The 22,392-nt window shown below is 41.6% G+C and overlaps 1 long non-coding RNA gene across 1 annotated transcript; it reads right to left on the bottom strand.

Annotated features, from left to right (window-relative positions):
- Positions 1–12,556: 12,556 nt before the first annotated feature.
- On the bottom strand, positions 12,557–13,902 carry LOC135570221 (uncharacterized). Its single transcript, XR_010463458.1, has 2 exons — positions 13,806–13,902; positions 12,557–13,317 (listed from the first exon to the last, which is right to left on the bottom strand). It is a non-coding gene; the product is annotated as an uncharacterized LOC135570221 (long non-coding RNA).
- Positions 13,903–22,392: the final 8,490 nt, after the last annotated feature.

Genomic DNA, 22,392 nt, shown 5'->3' with positions numbered 1-22,392 from the left:
CCTGCAGTACCTCCACAGACCCCGGATTGAGAACCCCTGCAGTACCTCCGCAGACCCCGGATTGAGAACCCCTGCAGTACCTCCACAGACCCCAGTGATTCACAGTAAGTGTTTTCATCATAATTAAGATAGCTACGACCCCGGATTGAGAACCCTGATTTAGCAGAAGCTCTTATCCAGAACGATTTACAGTTTGTGCATTCATCTTAAGATAGCTATTTATTTTGGAAATAAACTTTATAAATTATTCATAAAATGTTCATCTTACCTCTTAGCTTTAGTGTCATGTCCCTCAGATGTCACATGTCCCCCCTCCTCTCTCTTCCCGGAGAGACTCATTTTAGAGCACTGAAGTCTAAACAGAGATCCAACATGTTGGTTGTGGTTAACACAGTAACAACTAAACAGAGATCCAGCATGTTGGTTGTGGTTAACACAGTAACAACTAAACAGAGATCCAACATGTTGGTTGTGGTCAACACAGTGACAACTAAACAGAGATCCAACATGTTGGTTGTGGTTATTAATACAGTGACAACTAAACAGAGATCCAACATGTTGGTTGTGGTTAACACAGTGACAACTAAACAGAGATCCAACATGTTGGTTGTGGTTAACACAGTGACAACTAAACAGAGATCCAACATGTTGGTTGTGGTTAACACAGTAACAACTAAACAGAGATCCAACATGTTGGTTGTGGTTAACACAGTGACAACTAAACAGAGATCCAGCATGTTGGTTGTGGTTAACACAGTAACAACTAAACAGAGATCCAACATGTTAGTTGTGGTTAACACAGTGACAACTAAACAGAGATCCAACATGTTGGTTGAGGTTAACACAGTGACAACTAAACAGAGATCCAGCATGTTGGTTGTGGTTAACACAGTGACAACTAAACAGAGATCCAACATGTTGGTTGTGGTTAACACAGTGACAACTAAACAGAGATCCAACATGTTGGTTGTGGTTAACACAGTGACAACTAAACAGAGATCCAACATGTTGGTTGTGGTTAACACAGTGACAACTAAACAGAGATCCAACATGTTGGTTGTGGTTAACACAGTAACAACTAAACAGAGATCCAACATGTTGGTTGTGGTTAACACAGTGACAACTAACCAGAGATCCAACATGTTGGTTGTGGTTAACACAGTGACAACTAAACAGAGATCCAGCATGTTGGTTGTGGTTAACACAGTGACAACTAAACAGAGATCCAGCATGTTGGTTGTGGTTATTAACACAGTGACAACTAAACAGAGATCCAACATGTTGGTTGTGGTTAACACAGTGACAACTAAACAGAGATCCAACATGTTGGTTGTGGTTAACACAGTGACAACTAAACAGAGATCCAACATGTTGGTTGTGGTTAACACAGTGACAACTAAACAGAGATCCAGCATGTTGGTTGTGGTCAACACAGTGACAACTAAACAGAGATCCAACATGTTGGTTGTGGTTAACACAGTGACAACTAAACAGAGATCCAACATGTTGGTTGTGGTTAACACAGTGACAACTAAACAGAGATCCAACATGTTGGTTGTGGTTAACACAGTATTTCTTGAAGGTCATATGTTCTCTTTTATTCATTATCTCTTAGAGATAAAACATTTACTAACAGACACATCCAAACAGTCAGGTGATTTAATGCATCACATGAATATGTAGTCGTGATTTATATTTTTCACCTTTGTCCATAATAATAATAATAATAATAATAATAATAATAACAACAATATAATATATAATAATATGAATAATAATGTCTCACTTTCTCTTTTAATAATTTCTCTCATTCTAGTGTGTTGTTTTGTTCAACAGGTATGATATTATGATGCTGTTACTGAATTCAGTTCATAATATTAATGTTAAGAAAAGTATGTTCAGTGGTTTCATACCAAATTACACAGGAAGCAGGAGCTCATTGGAATTTAGAAAACAACAAATGTTCTGATATTCTGAAAGACGACTTACAATTTATACATAAACAACATACAAATTGCAAAATAACCTCAATATACGATGTATGAACAACATGATATTGAATGTGACTTGACTACACCCAGTTAGCTATATGAACAATATGTTATAATGTGACTTGACTACACCCAGTTAGCTATATGAACAACATGTTATTGAATGTGACTTGACTACACCCAGTTAGCTATATGAACAACATGTTATTGAATGTGACTTGACTACACCCAGTTAGCTATATGAACAACATGTTATTGAATGTGACTTGCCTACACCCAGTTAGCTATATGAACAACATGTTATTGAATGTGACTTGACTAAACCCAGTTAGCTATATGAACAACATGTTATTGAATGTGACTTGACTACACCCAGTTAGCTATATGAACAACATGTTATTGAATGTGACTTGACTACACCCAGTTAGCTATATGAACAACATGTTATTGAATGTGACTTGACTAAACCCAGTTAGCACCATTTAGTATGATTGAACTGTCACGTAGCTGTCCCAGGTGAAATGGACTGTTAGATCTGAGTGTTTTACTCTCATTCACTATACTAAAATAACACAAGACATTTAAATTCTCTACACACTTTACAATAATCCCTGGGAAGATTCTTACCTTGTAGCCTGAATTCACAACCAGAACATGTCAAGTAATTGAGATATTTTCCGTTGTGCTGAGAGAGAACCTTCCTGATGACAAGTGTCTCTGTATCTATGTTCTAGGTTCAGTTGATCTTTGGATGTAATAATATCTGGTCAAAGTCTAGTGACACAACACCATAGTATATCATAACCATAACAGCAGTTTAACCTTTGGCCAGTAAAGGCCATGGCATATTATAACATGTAGAATCATTATGATGGATCCAGGTTCATACTATAAATGTAGAATCATTATGATGGATCCAGGTTCATATTATAACATGTAGAATCATTATGATGGATCCAGGTTCATATTATAACATGTAGAATCATTATGATGATCCAGGTTCATACTATAACATGTAGAATCATTATGATGGATCCAGGTTCATACTATAACATGTAGAATCATTATGATGGATCCAGGTTCATACTATAACATGTAGAATCATTATGATGATCCAGGTTCATACTATAACATGTAGAATCATTATGATGATCCAGGTTCATACTATAACATGTATAATCATTATGATGGATCCAGGTTCATACTATAACATGTAGAATCATTATGATGATCCAGGTTCATACTATAACATGTATAATCATTATGATGATCCAGGTTCATACTATAACATGTAGAATCATTATTATGGATCCAGGTTCATACTATAACATGTAGAATCATTATGATGATCCAGGTTCATACTATAACATGTAGAATCATTATGATGATCCAGGTTCATACTATAACATGTAGAATCATTATGATGATCCAGGTTCATATTATAACATGTAGAATCATTATGATGATCCAGGTTCAACATATCTCTAACTGTGAAGGATACAACGGGGTCCCAAATTATTGACACCCTGATAAAGATTTGTAAAAATGATGTTATAAAATAAATCATTCCAAGACGGAGCTATATTTTATGCTCAAACAAAATGGTGAAATTAAATGATTTTCTACTAATACAATATGGCTCAGAGAAAGGGATTGTGTTTAACAAGTAATATTTTTTCTCTCTAAAGGTTCGGGGTCAAAATTGACACGCCTTTCAATACCTCACCTTGTGTGGATAATGGCACTGAACCTTTTTCTAAAAGGTGTTATGAGTTGGAGAACACATTGGGAGTGATCTTAGATCATTCCTCCATTCAGAATCCTTCCAAATCTTCCCAATTTCTTTTCTTACCATGAACAAATGACAAACTAACAAAACGGTGTATTAGTCGCCCTCTAGTGGTAGGTGGTGATAATGTCTCCGGTCTCCTCTCTCTCTCTTCTCTCCGTCTACCCCTCTAGAGTCTCCACACTCCTCTCTCTCTTCTCTCCGTCTACCCCTCTACAGTCTCCACACTCCTCTCTCTCTCACAAACATAGACTATGACCTGCCGAATGAGCCATCCTGATTAAAGATTCCCACAATACCCAATCTCTGTCTCTCTGTCTCTCTGTCTCTCTGTCTCTCTCTCTCTCTCTCTCTCTCTCTCTGTGTGTGTGTGTGTGTGTGTGTAGACCTGCCAGGCTGTTAGGTTAATGGACCATGGAAACCTACTGAGAATCTGCCATACAGAGAGAGATACAAATGAACATGATTAAAATACATGAAACCGTGTTAAACACAAGTCCATGTATGTTGTTCTCTCTGTTTACAGGACTAGAAGTCTGGTTAAGACACATCAGCATCAACATGCTGGCTTCAACCCAACCCCAACCCAACCCAACCCAACCCTAACCCTGTTCTCTCTGTTTACAGGACTAGAAGTCTGGTTAAAACACATCAATACAGAATTAATTATATGTCTTCAAACCTTATACTCATGTCCATCACCATGCTGGCTTCACCCCAACCCAACCCTAACCCAACCCAACCCTAACCCAACCCAACCCAACCCAACCCCAACCCAACCCCAACCCTAACCCTAACCCTAACCCAACCCCAACCCCAACCCAAAAGCTGTGGACTGGGCACATAAGAGATACACACACAAACTGACACACACTACCATCACTACAGTGGAAACAATTTTGAACCATTCCTTAGAAACTCACAACAGACAACTCCCTAGGGCTACCCTTTCTTACCCCACTACAGAGCTCCCCTTCCCCTCAGCCTCCCCCCAGCCAATAACCACATTGGCTCCCGGTCCACTGGAACAACAACAGAACCCCTGGCATACAGCCTCAGCTCAAATCCAGGCCCCACCACAGTTGATTTCTCTGCCCACCACTTCAGCACCAGTTCCTTTCTCATCCTCGTTGGAGGACTTCCCTCCTTTACCCAAGTTCTCTCCTCTAGTTAAGCCTCAGGCTTCTCAAAAACGATCATCACCATTGGGGCCACGCCCTACCCCAGCACAGTGCTCTTTAAACCAGAAGCTAAATAATCAGTATCCTCCTCTTCCTCAGACACAATCTTCTACTGAGATAGGGATCCGTACCTCAACACCCTCTTCCCCTGTTGCACCTTCGCAGACACAGAGAGATGTCAGCAATATTGCCCCAACTCCCCATCTCATACTAAGAACAACATGGCCCCCACTCCCTCCCCATCTCATTCTAAGAACAACATGGCCCCCACTCCCTCCCCATCTCATTCTAAGAACAACATGGCCCCCACTCCCTCCCCATCTCATTCTAAGAACAACATGGCCCCCACTCCCTCCCCATCTCATTCTAAGAACAACATAGCCCCCACTCCCTCCCCATCTCATTCTAAGAACAACATGGCCCCCACTCCCTCCCCATCTCATTCTAAGAACAACATTATACCCACTCCCTCCCCATCTCATTCTAAGAACAACATAGCCCCCACTCCCTCCCCAGCTCATTCTAAGAACAACATGGCCCCCACTCCCTCCCCATCTCATTCTAAGAACAACATGGCCCCCACTCCCTCCCCATCTCATTCTAAGAACAACATGGCCCCCACTCCCTCCCCATCTCATTCTAAGAACAACATGGCCCCCACTCCCTCCCCATCTCATTCTAAGAACAACATGGCCCCCACTCCCTCCCCATCTCATTCTAAGAACAACATGGCCCCCACTCCTCCCCATCTCATTCTAAGAACAACATGGCCCCCACTCCCTCCCCATCTCATTCTAAGAACAACATGGCCCCCACTCCCTCCCCATCTTATTCTAAGAACAACATGGCACCCACTTTCTTCCAAAGTAAAAGGAAAGGAGATTATGAGAACCCCTACCTCCACTTCCCCCATGACCCACAGAGATTAAACAACCCAGGGACCACCCAGGAGAACAGTATTCAAAGTATCATTGGTCCCCCATCGCCCACCATAGGCTCCAACCTTGAATTTATAACCACTAACACCTCTAATTTAATCCAGGCCCCAGTTGAGTTCCACCATAGGGCCTGCAGCCAGAAACCCTCAATGTTATAGCAACACTCCCAATCCCCTGGTTAAAACCCCTAAACACAGCAATGTTTCAGTTAAAATCTTGGAAAGGATTTCACCTCTATCGCTCTCACCAACAGGAGACGCCACATCAGGGGGTGAGCCTAGGACTGGGCAGTTCCAGGGGCAAATGACGATTAATGGACAAAACAATGGGCAACAACCCAAAAACAACCAATCTGAGCCCTCCCAAAAAGACACCATGTCACTGCCAGTCCGAGACCCTGTATAACTGGCGCCTCAACATACTAACCCCAGTTTGAATTCCAACCTCAGCCCCAGCCTCAGCCCCAGCATCAACCCCCAACCCCAGCCTTAGCCCCAGCATCAACCCCCAGCCTCAGCCCCAGCATCAACCCCCAACCCCAGCCTCAGCCCCAGCATCAACCCCCAACCCCAGCCTCAGCCCCAGCATCAACCCCCAGCCTCAGCCCCAGCATCAACCCCCAGCCTCAGCCCCAGCATCAACCCCAGCCTCAGCCCCAGCATCAACCCCAACCCCAGCCTCAGCCCCAGCATCAACCCCAGCCTCAGCCCCAGCATCAACCCCAACCCCAGCCTCAGCCCCAGCATCAACCCCCAACCCCAGCCTCAGCCCCAGCCCCAGCATCAACCCCCAACCCCAGCCTCAGCCCCAGCCCCAGCATCAACCCCCAACCCCAGCCTCAGCCCCAGCCCCAGCATCAACCCCCAACCCCAGCCCCACCATCAACCCCCAGCCTCAGCCCCAGCATCAACCCCCAACCCCAGCCTCAGCCCCAGCATCAACCCCCAACCCCAGCAACCCTTCAGAAACCATCGTTCCATAAAGACAGACCAAAAGGCAAGGTGGCGGATTGGAATTTTAAGGGAAATAAACCAATACTAGTCTTGGGAGACTCAAATGTTAATAGAATCCCTCCATTTCATAACCCAAACATACAAGTGGACAGTTACCCTGGAGCAAGATTTGATCATTTCACAAATGTTCTGGAGAAAACAGAGGTTCATTTAGACACCAGCATGCATAGTGGTTCTCTCGGTGGGCATAAACAATATGGATAATGACCCATACAAAACATCAATCAAACAGATTGCATCAATGCACAAGGAAGCAAGAGTCACTTTCCCTAATGCAATTATTTACATCCCCATTATTAACCACTCACACCTCCTTTCACCAGATCGAAAACGAAACCTCAGTCATTAACGGTTACATCACCACACATGGCCCATTTCTCTTGGAGATACCCCATGATGAATTCCACACAACAACAGACCTGATACACTGGACAACAACCACAACAGACCTCATTTTTAAGAATTGGTGTGAGCAGCTACATTTAGAATAGGCTCTACCCACAATTTGGATCCACCTAGCCATACCACACCCTTCTTTTCCCCCAACCCCTGTACTCTCTCCCCCTTTCCTCCCCCAGTTGCTTTCTTAGATTACCCAGCAGAGGGGGTAGTTGACCCCTTCTCATCAAACATCATGAATTTATCCAAGTCTTTTCAACTCACAACAGCACAGACCCAACTTTTGGAGAGGGGTTGTCTTTCATTCCCCGCCCTGGTAAATTTGACTGGGAGGAACTTCATAGGGACACATATAAATATCATAGACGACTTAAACTTCTAGACTACTTTGACTATCAGACGAATGACAACCATTTACCATTCACCCTTCCTTCAATCTGGGAACCCAAACTGTCCCAGATAGATAGGAGGGTAAAGAACCTAATCAGAACCGACCAAGACACCCTTCACAACTATCACACCCAGGCAGATAGAGAGGACAACATCACCCGCATCGAAAGACAAGCCATAAAAGAACTTATAAACAACCCTCACATAATATTGAAACCGGCAGATAAGGGATCTGAAACAGTGGTCCTAGATAAACATCAATACACATACGAGGCAAATAGACAGTTATCCAACACCAAGTATTATGTACCAATAGGAAACAGCCTACAACCACAGACCCAGACTACATTACGTAGAATCATACAAACACTTTATGATAAACGGCACATCAGACTTTCTATTTGGACCAGACACTCCACCACCTAGACTGTTTTATCTGCTTTGCAAAATTCATAAAGAACCAGAAACCTGGACTATTCCCTATGAAGTTCCTCCTGGCAGGCCAATCGTATCAGACTGTAATAGTGAATCATACAACATAGCCCAATATATTGATCATTATATCAACCCTCTCGACTAGACACCCCAGCTACCTCAGAGAAACTTATCACTTTCTTGAGAAGATCAAACCCATAGTTGTTCACTCCCAAACATATATCTCCACTATAGACATTAATAGCTTATACACTAACATAAATACAGCAACAGGAGTACAGACGGTCAGAAATATTTTCCATGCACACCCAGATAGCAATAGACCAGAGAATGAAATACTACAATTATTAGAAATCAGCCTCACGCACAACGACTTTATGTTCAATGATAAGCAATACTTACAGGTGGAGGGAACAGCTATGGGCAAGAAATTTGCCCCCGGAATATGCAAACATTTACATGGCTGAATGGGAGAGAGAGGCATTGGCCAAGTGCCCACATGAACCTACATTATATTACAGACTTCTAGACGACATTATAGGAGCCTGGCCTCATGATATCCAACTATTCACTGAATTCATTATCATTCTCAACAGTCACCACCCATCCATTAAGGTTAAAAACATAATAGATCCATGTGAAGTACACGTATTGGATACTACAGTTTTCTTTAATCACATAAATCAGTCTCAAAAAACAATATTCACTGATATTCACTCAAAGTTTATTTCAAACCAACAGATACACATACTTTACTCCACAAACACAGTTATCACCTGTTACAGAAATTAAATTCCTATATGTTTTAATACCCAATTAAAATTAAACACTGTCAATTCCTAAGAATTTGTAAGACTCTTATTTGCATGAAATGGACAGAGACCAGTCTCAAAACCAATCAACAGCGTTTATTCTCGAGAGTACTGAACACGATACAGTTTACCACAGATTATAAACTGAAAATGACGTCATTAGTTTTCGTACTATCCCGTCTACCCCGTCTACCCCGTCTACCCCGTCTCATCTCCGCTCCAGTACAATGTCTGTATGGTTCTCAACACTTAGATCATTTATGATCCGAGCCAAGGTCTGCCTGTGTAGATAAGCATTCTAGCCAGTCTGGCTATAAGTTCATTCATTTCTACCAAGGAACAGACAGTCATTGCTCTAATTCTTGATTATATTTACACATTATATTCAGTACTAAGGTTAAAAGAAAATGCATACATATACAGTAACATAATAGTATTCTGATTAGTACATATACAGTAACATAATAGTATTCTGATTAGTCAGTCCTGATTGAAATATATACAGAATTAGTCATTATTGATTAAAAAAATCCTTTATTCAACCTGCCATCTACCCACCTGGGGACTAAGGGTTATGAGAGAACCCCCACATCACTAGCTTCTCTTTATTCAACCTGCCATCTACCCACCTGGGGACTGAGGGTTATGAGAGAACCCCCACATCACTAGCTTCTCTTTATTCAACCTGCCATCTACCCACCTGGGAACTGAGGGTTATGAGAGAACCCCCACATCACTAGCTTCTCTTTATTCAACCTGCCATCTACCCACCTGGGGACTAAGGGTTATGAGAGAACCCCCACATCACTAGCTTCTCTTTATTCAACCTGCCATCTACCCACCTGGGGACTAAGGGTTATGAGAGAACCCCACATCACTAGCTTCTCTTTATTCAACCTGCCATCTACCCACCTGGGAACTGAGGGTTATGAGAGAACCCCCACATCACTAGCTTCTCTTTATTCAACCTGCCATCTACCCACCTGGGGACTGAGGGTTATGAGAGAACCCCACATCACTAGCTTCTCTTTATTCAACCTGCCATCTACCCACCTGGGGACTGAGGGTTATGAGAGAACCCCACATCACTAGCTTCTCTTTATTCAACCTGCCATCTACCCACCTGGGGACTGAGGGTTATGAGAGAACCCCACATCACTAGCTTCTCTTTATTCAACCTGCCATCTACCCACCTGGGGACTGAGGGTTATGAGAGAACCCCACATCACTAGCTTCTCTTTATTCAACCTGCCATCTACCCACCTGGGGACTGAGGGTTATGAGAGAACCCCACATCACTAGCTTCTCTTTATTCAACCTGCCATCTACCCACCTGGGGACTGAGGGTTATGAGAGAACCCCCACATCACTAGCTTCTCTTTATACAACCTGCCATCTACCCACCTGGGGACTGAGGGTCAAGATTCAAGACAAACATCAACCTGCCTCCAGGTCAAGATTCATGACAAACATCAACCTGCCTCCAGGTCAAGATTCATGACAAACATCAACCTGCCTCCAGGTCAAGATTCATGACAAACATCAACCTGCCTCCAGGTCAAGATTCATGACAAACATCAACCTGCCTCCAGGTCAAGATTCATGACAAACGTCAACCTGCCTCCAGGTCAAGATTCATGACAAACGTCAACCTGCCTCCAGGTCAAGATTCATGACAAACATCAACCTGCCTCCAGGTCAGATTCATGACAAACGTCAACCTGCCTCCAGGTCAAGATTCATGACAAACATCAACCTGCCTCCAGGTCAAGATTCATGACAAACATCAACCTGCCTCCAGGTCAAGATTCATGACAAACGTCAACCTGCCTTCAGGTCAAGATTCATGACAAACATCAACCTGCCTCCAGGTCAAAATTCATGACAAACATCAACCTGCCTCCAGGTCAAGATTCATGACAAACGTCAACCTGCCTTCAGGTCAAGATTCATGACAAACATCAACCTGCGACTGTCAGAGGCAATGAAGAATCGATAACCAAACTGTTTTCACAATGAACAGGCTTTTTCTAGATTAAATTATGTTTTATTATGAAAAGTACAATATATCCTTGTATACAAGTACAACTATAGAGCATATATATATAATTGTACAATTTGTTATTCAACATAAAAACATACAACAAATGATCACATTGTTATCTTAAAACGGTGTTATTGTAAGAGTTTAAATGTTTAAACAGAGGATCCATCTAAAACAGTATAAAACAAGATGATAAACAGAGGATCCATCTAAAACAGTATAAAACAAGATGATAAACAGAGGATCCATCTAAAACAGTATAAAACAAGATGATAAACAGAGGATCCATCTAAAACAGTATAAAACAAGATGATAAACAGAGGATCCATCTAAAACAGTATAAAACAAGATGATAAACAGAGGATCCATCTAAAACAGTATAAAACAAGATGATAAACAGAGGATCCATCTAAAACAGTATAAAACAAGATGATAAACAGAGGATCCATCTAAAACAGTATAAAACAAGATGATAAACAGAGGATCCATCTAAAACAGTATAAAACAAGATGATAAACAGAGGATCCATCTAAAACAGTATAAAACAAGATGATAAACAGAGGATCCATCCTCACAATTACATGTGTGTGTGTGTGTGTGTGTGTGTGTGTCCAATGTGTGTGTCCAGTGTGTGTCCTGTATGTGTGTGTGTGTGTGTGTGTTTGTCCATTCAGTGTGTGTTTGTCCAGTGTGTGTGTGTCCTGTGTGTGTGTGTGTGTCCACTCTGTTTTTGTGTGTGTTTGTTTGTCCAGTGTAATTATATATATATAATTGTATATAATTGTACAATTTGTTGTTCAACATAAAAGACAACAAATTATCATTATTATTATTGGTATTTTAACAGTGTTATCGTAAGAGGTCCTGGGTCAAGGTCCTCACAACTATAGGAAGACGCGCATGTGTGTGTGTGTGTGTCCAATGTGTGTGTCCAGTGTGTCCAGTGTGTGTGTGTGTGTTTGTCCAGTGTGTGTGTGTCCAATGTGTGTGTCCAATGTGTGTGTTTGTGTTTGTCCAGTGTGTGTGTGTGTTTGTTTGTCCAGTGTTTGTGTGTGTGTGTGTGTGTGTGTCCAGTGTGTGTGTCCAGTGTGTCCAGTGTGTGTGTGTGTCCAGTGTGTGTGTGTGTGTGTGTTTTTGTTTGTCCAGTGTGTGTGTGTGTGTGTGTGTGTGTGTTTGTCCAGTGTGGCTGTTTGTTTTTGTCCAGTGTGTGTGTGTTTGTCCAATGTGTGTGTGTGTTCAGTGTGTGTGTGTCCAGTGTGTGTGTGTGTGTGTGTGTGTGTGTTTGTTTGTCCAGTATGTGTGTGTGTGTTTGTCCATTGTGTGTGTGTGTTTTTGTGAGTCCATTGTGTGTGTTTGTCCAGTGTGTGTGTGTGTGTGTGTTTGTGTGTTTGTCCAGTGTGTGTGTGTGTGTGTTTTTTGTGTGTGTGTCCAGTGTGTGTGTGTGTGTGTGTTTTTGTGTGTGTCCAGTGTGTGTGTGTCCAGTGTGTGTGTGTGTGTGTCCAGTGTGTGTGTGTGTCCAGCGTGTGTATGTCTGTGTCCAGCGTGTGTGTTTTTGTTTGTCCAGTGTGTGTGTGTGTGTGTGTGTGTTTGTGTGTTTGTCCAGTGTGTGTGTGTGTGTGTTTGTGTTTTTGTCCATTTTGTGTGTGTGTCCAATTGTGTGTGTGTGTGTGTTTGTCCAGTGTGTGTGTGTCCAGCTCGTGTGTGTGTGTGTCCAGTGTGTGTGTGTGTGTGTGTTCAGTGTGTGTGTGTGTGTGCGTGTGCGTGTCTGTGTGACAATTATTATTATTTCAGGGACACTGAGTCGCCATCACCCCAAACCCAAAACCCTGGATAGAGGGGCTCAGTGAATGTGGAGGTGAATGTGAACAGGTGGGTCAGTGTGTCAGAGGAGGCTCTATAGAAGGACTGAGTGCCGGCTGGCCAGTCCAGATACACTCCTACTCTGTGGGAGCCGGAGGAGGGGACATCTATGGTAGTGAGATTATTATTGTGCCAGGCATAGTAACGGTTGTCACAGCAGTACAGACTCCAGGACTTGTCATTGTATCCAAGCCTACTGTCCCTACCCCTTCCTCCCCTGCTGATTCCTTTATATGTCACTCCTATAACAGCACCTCTCCCACTCCTCTCTACCTCCCAGTAACAGCGCCCAGTCAGACCCTCTCTACACAGCACCTGCTGCCAGTCCTTAAATCTCTCTGGGTGATCAGGATACGGCTGCTTCTCTCTCCTGCTTCTCTCTCCTCCATGTCACCTTTCTGTTCTCCTCAGACAGAGAGAGGTGTCTGTTTACTGTGTTTAGGTCCAGTGTGAGATCACAGACATCTGATGGATGAAACCAGACACAAAATTAGAAATCATCATCATTCACATTAGAATGTTAACTCACTTTTCACTAATTCATGTAATGTAGATGTTTCTAGGTATCAAAAGGAGAAGTTAAGGTAACTTGAGACTTGTTGAATGATCATATGTTATACTGTATGGTAATATAAAACACACTTATTCCCATTAATTACACACGCACGCACGCACGCACGCACGCACGCACGCACGCACGCACGCACGCACGCACGCACGCACACACACACACACACACACACACACACACACACACACACACACACACACACACACACACACAGTCAAAGCAACTCTTTGTAAACGTTGGTGTCCCTGATTTCTGCTTCTGTAGAACTACAGCTGATATTTAATATGACCAAGTCAGTAATGATGGTGGTCTTTGACTTGGACTTAACTTGAATTAAGATTGATTCTTGAACCCTATATTCTTCACAGCAGTCAACACTCACATTTTCTAATCCCAGGATTCATTCTGTTCTCTCCACCATGTTCCACAATGTAGCGGTAAGCAGAAGAACAGACAGTCATTGAGGGATACACCTGAACTCACACACTCCAGTGTGTGTGGGTCTCCAGTGTGTGTGTGTGTGTGTGTCTCCAGTGTGTGTGTGTGTGCATGTCTCCAGTGTGTGTGTGTGTGTGTCTCCAGTGTGTGTGTGTGTGTCTCCAGTGTGTGTGTGTGTGTGTCTCTAGTGTGTGTGCGTCTCCAGTGTGTGTGTGTGTGTGTGTGTCTCCAGTGTGTGTGTGTGTGTCCAGTGTGTGTTCATTGTGTGTGTGTGTCCAGTGTGCGTGTGTCCAGTGTGTGTGTGTGTGTCCAGTGTGTGTGTGTCTCAGTGTGTGTGTGTGTGTGTGTGTGTGTGTCAGTGTGTGTGTGTGTCTCAGTGTGTCCAGTGTGTGTTCATTGTGTGTGTGTGTCCAGTGTGCGTGTGGCAAGTGTCCACTGGACACACACACACTGGACACACACACACACACACACACAATGAACACACACTGGACACACTGGAGACACACACACTGGAGACACACACACACTGGACACACACACACATACACAGTCAGCAGTCAGCACTTATTTTTGTCCAAGTGGTAATAATGTTTGTCTTAACCAGCCTGATAAGTCCAACATGTCTGATATGAACATTGACATAAACCCTCTACATACTTGAGTTTCTCCAGTCTGCAGTGTGGATCCTCCAGTCCAGCAGAGAGCAGTCTGACTCCTGAGTCTCCTGGGTGATTGTAGCTCAGGTCCAGCTCTCTCAGGTGTGAGGGGTTTGACCTCAGAGCTGAGACCAGAGAAGCACAGCCTTCCTCTGTGACTAGACAGCCTGACAGCCTGCAAAGAGTCAAATCATATTAAAATCACACTGCTATTCTTTGGTGGTGAAATTAGTGGCAGTATATTTTTTTCAACAGTATATAATGTCACCTTTTATTTGAGGGTATTTTAATACAATCTGTTTCACGATTTAGAAAAAAAAAAGTATGTTATGTACCTAGTCTATTTGAAGAAGTTATAAGTATTCTGACCAATTCACTTATAGTTTATTAAATTAGTCAAAAGTTGAGTATTTGGTCCCATATTCTTTGAACACAGTGACTACATCAGCTTGTGACTGATGATGCCATGATTGAGAAAGATCATGAATGATCGGCAGGGTAGCCTAATGGTTAGAGCGTTTGACTAGCGTTGGACTAGTAACTGGAAGGTTGCAAGTTCAAATCCCCAAGCTGACAAGGTACAAATCTGTCGTTCTGCCATTTAACAGGCAGTTAACCCACTGTTCCTAGGCCGTCATTGAAAATAAGAATTTGTTCTTAACTGACTTGCCTCGTTAAATAAAACATAGGTAAAAATGATCCTAAATCCTAAAATAAAGGTTAATTTTTTTTTTTTTTTTTTTTAAACAATCTAATAAATAATATATTGACCATTACAACAAAACATGCTAACCTCTCACCATTACCAATAACAGAGGCTACAACAAAACATGCTAACCTCTCACCATTACCAATAACAGAGGCTACAACAAAACATACTAATTACCAATAACAGAGGCTACAACAAAACATTAACCTCTCACCATTACCAATAACAGAGGCTACAACAAAACATGCTAACCTCTCACCATTACCAATAACAGAGACTACAACAAAACATGCTAACCTCTCACCATTACCAATAACAGAGACTACAACAAAACATACTAACCTCTCACCATTACCAATAACAGAGACTACAACAAAACATGCTAACCTCTCACCATTACCAATAACAGAGGCTACAACAAAACATGCTAACCTCTCACCATTACCAATAACAGAGGCTACAACAAAACATGCTAACCTCTCACCATTACCAATAACAGAGGCTACAACAAAACATGCTAACCTCTCACCATTACCAATAACAGAGGCTACAACAAAACATGCTAACCTCTCACCATTACCAATAACAGAGGCTACAACAAAACATGCTAACCTCTCACCATTACCAATAACAGAGGCTACAACAAAACATGCTAACCTCTCACCATTACCAATAACAGAGGCTACAACAAAACATGCTAACCTCTCACCATTACCAATAACAGAGACTACAACAAAACATGCTAACCTCTCACCATTACCAATAACAGAGACTACAACAAAACATGCTAACCTCTCACCATTACCAATAACAGAGACTACAACAAAACATGCTAACCTCTCACCATTACCAATAACAGAGGCTACAACAAAACATACTAACCTCTCACCATTACCAATAACAGAGGCTACAACAAAACATGCTAACCTCTCACCATTACCAATAACAGAGGCTACAACAAAACATGCTAACCTCTCACCATTACCAATAACAGAGGCTACAACAAAACATGCTAACCTCTCACCATTACCAATAACAGAGGCTACAACAACATGCTAACCTCTCACCATTACCAATAACAGAGACTACAACAAAACATGCTAACCTCTCACCATTACCAATAACAGAGGCTACAACAAAACATGCTAACCTCTCACCATTACCAATAACAGAGGCTACAACAAAACATGCTAACCTCTCACCATTACCAATAACAGAGGCTACAACAAAACATGCTAACCTCTCACCATTACCAATAACAGAGGCTACAACAAAACATGCTAACCTCTCACCATTACCAATAACAGAGACTACAACAAAACATACTAACCTCTCACCATTACCAATAACAGAGGCTACAACAAAACATGCTAACCTCTCACCATTACCAATAACAGAGGCTACAACAAAACATACTAACCTCTCACCATTACCAATAACAGAGGCTACAACAAAACATGCTAACCTCTCACCATTACCAATAACAGAGGCTACAACAAAACATGCTAACCTCTCACCATTACCAATAACAGAGACTACAACAAAACATGCTAACCTCTCACCATTACCAATAACAGAGACTACAACAAAACATGCTAACCTCTCACCATTACCAATAACAGAGGCTACAACAAAACATGCTAACCTCTCACCATTACCAATAACAGAGGCTACAACAAAACATGCTAACCTCTCACCATTACCAATAACAGAGGCTACAACAAAACATGCTAACCTCTCACCATTACCAATAACAGAGGCTACAACAAAACATGCTAACCTCTCACCATTACCAATAACAGAGGCTACAACAAAACATGCTAACCTCTCACCATTACCAATAACAGAGGCTACAACAAAACATGCTAACCTCTCACCATTACCAATAACAGAGACTACAAAACATGCTAAAACATGCTAAACCTCTCACCATTACCAATAACAGAGACTACAACAAAACATGCTAACCTCTCACCATTACCAATAACAGAGACTACAACAAAACATGCTAACCTCTCACCATTACCAATAACAGAGGCTACAACAAAACATACTAACCTCTCACCATTACCAATAACAGAGGCTACAACAAAACATGCTAACCTCTCACCATTACCAATAACAGAGGCTACAACAAAACATGCTAACCTCTCACCATTACCAATAACAGAGGCTACAACAACATGCTAACCTCTCACCATTACCAATAACAGAGGCTACAACAACATGCTAACCTCTCACCATTACCAATAACAGAGACTACAACAAAACATGCTAACCTCTCACCATTACCAATAACAGAGGCTACAACAAAACATGCTAACCTCTCACCATTACCAATAACAGAGGCTACAACAACATGCTAACCTCTCACCATTACCAATAACAGAGGCTACAACAAAACATGCTAACCTCTCACCATTACCAATAACAGAGGCTACAACAAAACATGCTAACCTCTCACCATTACCAATAACAGAGGCTACAACAAAACATGCTAACCTCTCACCATTACCAAAAACAGAGACTACAACAAAACATGCTAACCTCTCACCATTACCAATAACAGAGACTACAACAAAACATGCTAACCTCTCACCATTACCAATAACAGAGGCTACAACAAAACATACTAACCTCTCACCATTACCAATAACAGAGGCTACAACAAAACATGCTAACCTCTCACCATTACCAATAACAGAGGCTACAACAAAACATGCTAACCTCTCACCATTACCAATAACAGAGGCTACAACAAAACATGCTAACCTCTCACCATTACCAATAACAGAGGCTACAACAACATGCTAACCTCTCACCATTACCAATAACAGAGACTACAACAAAACATGCTAACCTCTCACCATTACCAATAACAGAGGCTACAACAAAACATGCTAACCTCTCACCATTACCAATAACAGAGGCTACAACAACATGCTAACCTCTCACCATTACCAATAACAGAGGCTACAACAAAACATGCTAACCTCTCACCATTACCAATAACAGAGGCTACAACAAAACATGCTAACCTCTCACCATTACCAATAACAGAGGCTACAACAAAACATGCTAACCTCTCACCATTACCAATAACAGAGACTACAACAAAACATGCTAACCTCTCACCATTACCAATAACAGAGACTACAACAAAACATGCTAACCTCTCACCATTACCAATAACAGAGACTACAACAAAACATGCTAACCTCTCACCATTACCAATAACAGAGGCTACAACAAAACATACTAACCTCTCACCATTACCAATAACAGAGGCTACAACAAAACATGCTAACCTCTCACCATTACCAATAACAGAGGCTACAACAAAACATGCTAACCTCTCACCATTACCAATAACAGAGGCTACAACAACATGCTAACCTCTCACCATTACCAATAACAGAGGCTACAACAACATGCTAACCTCTCACCATTACCAATAACAGAGACTACAACAAAACATGCTAACCTCTCACCATTACCAATAACAGAGGCTACAACAAAACATGCTAACCTCTCACCATTACCAATAACAGAGGCTACAACAACATGCTAACCTCTCACCATTACCAATAACAGAGGCTACAACAACATGCTAACCTCTCACCATTACCAATAACAGAGACTACAACAAAACATGCTAACCTCTCATCATTACCAATAACAGAGGCTACAACAAAACATGCTAACCTCTCACCATTACCAATAACAGAGGCTACAACAACATGCTAACCTCTCACCATTACCAATAACAGAGACTACAACAAAACATGGTAACCTCTCACCATTACCAATAACAGAGGCTACAACAAAACATGCTAACCTCTCACCATTACCAATAACAGAGACTACAACAAAACATGCTAACCTCTCACCATTACCAATAACAGAGACTACAACAAAACATACTAACCTCTCACCATTACCAATAACAGAGGCTACAACAAAACATACTAACCTCTCACCATTACCAATAACAGAGGCTACAACAAAACATACTAACCTCTCACCATTACCAATAACAGAGGCTACAACAAAACATGCTAACCTCTCAACATTACCAATAACAGAGACTACAACAAAACATGCTAACCTCTCACCATTACCAATAACAGAGGCTACAACAAAACATGCTAACCTCTCAACATTACCAATAACAGAGACTACAACAAAACATGCTAACCTCTCACCATTACCAATAACAGAGGCTACAACAAAACATGCTAACCTCTCACCATTACCAATAACAGAGGCTACAACAAAACATGCTAACCTCTCACCATTACCAATAACAGAGGCTACAACAAAACATGCTAACCTCTCACGATTACCAATAACAGAGGCTACAACAAAACATGCTAACCTCTCACCATTACCAATAACAGAGGCTACAACAACATGCTAACCTCTCACCATTACCAGTAACAGAGGCTACAACAAAACATGCTAACCTCTCAACATTACCAATAACAGAGACTACAACAAAACATGCTAACCTCTCACCATTACCAATAACAGAGGCTACAACAACACATGCTAACCTCTCACCATTACCAATAACAGAGGCTACAACAACACATGCTAACCTCTCACCATTACCAATAACAGAGGCTACAACAAAACATGCTAACCTCTCACCATTACCAATAACAGAGGCTACAACAAAACATGCTAACCTCTCTCCATTACCAATAACAGACTACAACAAAACATGCTAACCTCTCACCAGTACCAATAACAGAGGCTACAACAAAACATACTAACCTCTCACCATTACCAATAACAGAGGCTACAACAAAACATGCTAACCTCTCACCATTACCAATAACAGAGACTACAACAAAACATACTAACCTCTCACCATTACCAATAACAGAGACTACAACAAAACATGTTAACCTCTCACCATTACCAATAACAGAGACTACAACAAAACATACTAACCTCTCACCATTACCAATAACAGAGGCTACAACAAAACATACTAACCTCTCACCATTACCAATAACAGAGGCTACAACAAAACATACTAACCTCTCACCATTACCAATAACAGAGGCTACAACAAAACATACTAACCTCTCACCATTACCAATAACAGAGACTACAACAAAACATAGTACCCTCTCACCATTACCAATAACAGAGACTACAACAAAACATGTTAACCTCTCACCATTACCAATAACAGAGACTACAACAAAACATACTAACCTCTCACCATTACCAATAACAGAGACTACAACAAAACATGCTAACCTCTCACCATTACCAATAACAGAGACTACAACAAAACATACTAACCTCTCACCATTACCAATAACAGAGACTACAACAAAACATGTTAACCTCTCACCATTACCAATAACAGAGACTACAACAAAACATGCTAACCTCTCACCATTACCAATAACAGAGGCTACAACAAAACATACTAACCTCTCACCATTACCAATAACAGAGGCTACAACAAAACATGCTAACCTCTCACCATTACCAATAACAGAGGATACAACAAAACATGCTAACCTCTCACCATTACCAATAACAGAGGCTACAACAAAACATACTAACCTCTCACCATGACCAATAACAGAGACTACAACAAAACATACTAACCTCTCACCATTACCAATAACAGAGACTACAACAAAACATGCTAACCTCTCACCATTACCAATAACAGAGACTACAACAAAACATGCTAACCTCTCACCATTACCAATAACAGAGACTACAACAAAACATGCTAACCTCTCACCATTACCAATAACAGAGACTACAACAAAACATGCTAACCTCTCACCATTACCAATAACAGAGACTACAACAAAACATACTAACCTCTCACCATGACCAATAACAGAGACTACAACAAAACATACTAACCTCTCACCATTACCAATAACAGAGACTACAACAAAACATGCTAACCTCTCACCATTACCAATAACAGAGACTACAACAAAACATGCTAACCTCTCACCATTACCAATAACAGAGGCTACAACAAAACATACTAACCTCTCACCATTACCAATAACAGAGGCTACAACAAAACATACTAACCTCTCACCATTACCAATAACAGAGGCTACAACAAAACATGCTAACCTCTCACCATGACCAATAACAGAGGCTACAACAAAACATGCTAACCTCTCACCATTACCAATAACAGAGACTACAACAAAACATACTAACCTCTCACCAATACCAATAACAGAGGCTACAACAAAACATACTAACCTCTCACCATTACCAATAACAGAGGCTACAACAAAACATGCTAACCTCTCACCATTACCAATAACAGAGGATACAACAAAACATGCTAACCTCTCACCATTACCAATAACAGAGACTACAACAAAACATGCTAACCTCTCACCATTACCAATAACAGAGACTACAACAAAACATGCTAACCTCTCACCATTACCAATAACAGAGGCTACAACAAAACATGCTAACCTCTCACCATTACCAATAACAGAGGCTACAACAAAACATGCTAACCTCTCACCATTACCAATAACAGAGACTACAACAAAACATGCTAACCTCTCACCATTACCAATAACAGAGGCTACAACAAAACATACTAACCTCTCACCATTACCAATAACAGAGGCTACAACAAAACATGCTAACCTCTCACCATTACCAATAACAGAGGCTACAACAAAACATGCTAACCTCTCACCATTACCAATAACAGAGGCTACAACAAAACATGCTAACCTCTCACCATTACCAATCCGGAGGCTGCATTCATTGTAGCTGGGGATTTTAACAAAGCTAATCTGAAAACAAGACTCCCTAAATTTTATCAGCATATCGATTGCGCAACCAGGGGTGGTAAAACCTTGGATCATTGTTACTCTAACTTCCGCGACGCATATAAGGCCCTGCCCCGCCCCCCTTTCGGAAAAGCTGACCACGACTCCATTTTGTTGATCCCTGCCTACAGGCAGAAACTTAAACAAGAGGCTCCCACGCTGAGGTCTGTCCAACGCTGGTCAGACCAAGCTGACTCCACACTCCAAGACTGCTTCCATCACGTGGACTGGGACATGTTTCGTATTGCGTCAGATAAAAATATTGACGAATACGCTGATTCGGTGTGCGAGTTCATTAGAACGTGC

This window comes from Oncorhynchus nerka, unplaced genomic scaffold (genome assembly GCF_034236695.1).
Source record: "Oncorhynchus nerka isolate Pitt River unplaced genomic scaffold, Oner_Uvic_2.0 unplaced_scaffold_1012, whole genome shotgun sequence".
NCBI classification, from domain to species: Eukaryota; Metazoa; Chordata; class Actinopteri; order Salmoniformes; family Salmonidae; genus Oncorhynchus; species Oncorhynchus nerka.
This window is presented reverse-complemented; position numbering and strand designations above follow the sequence as displayed.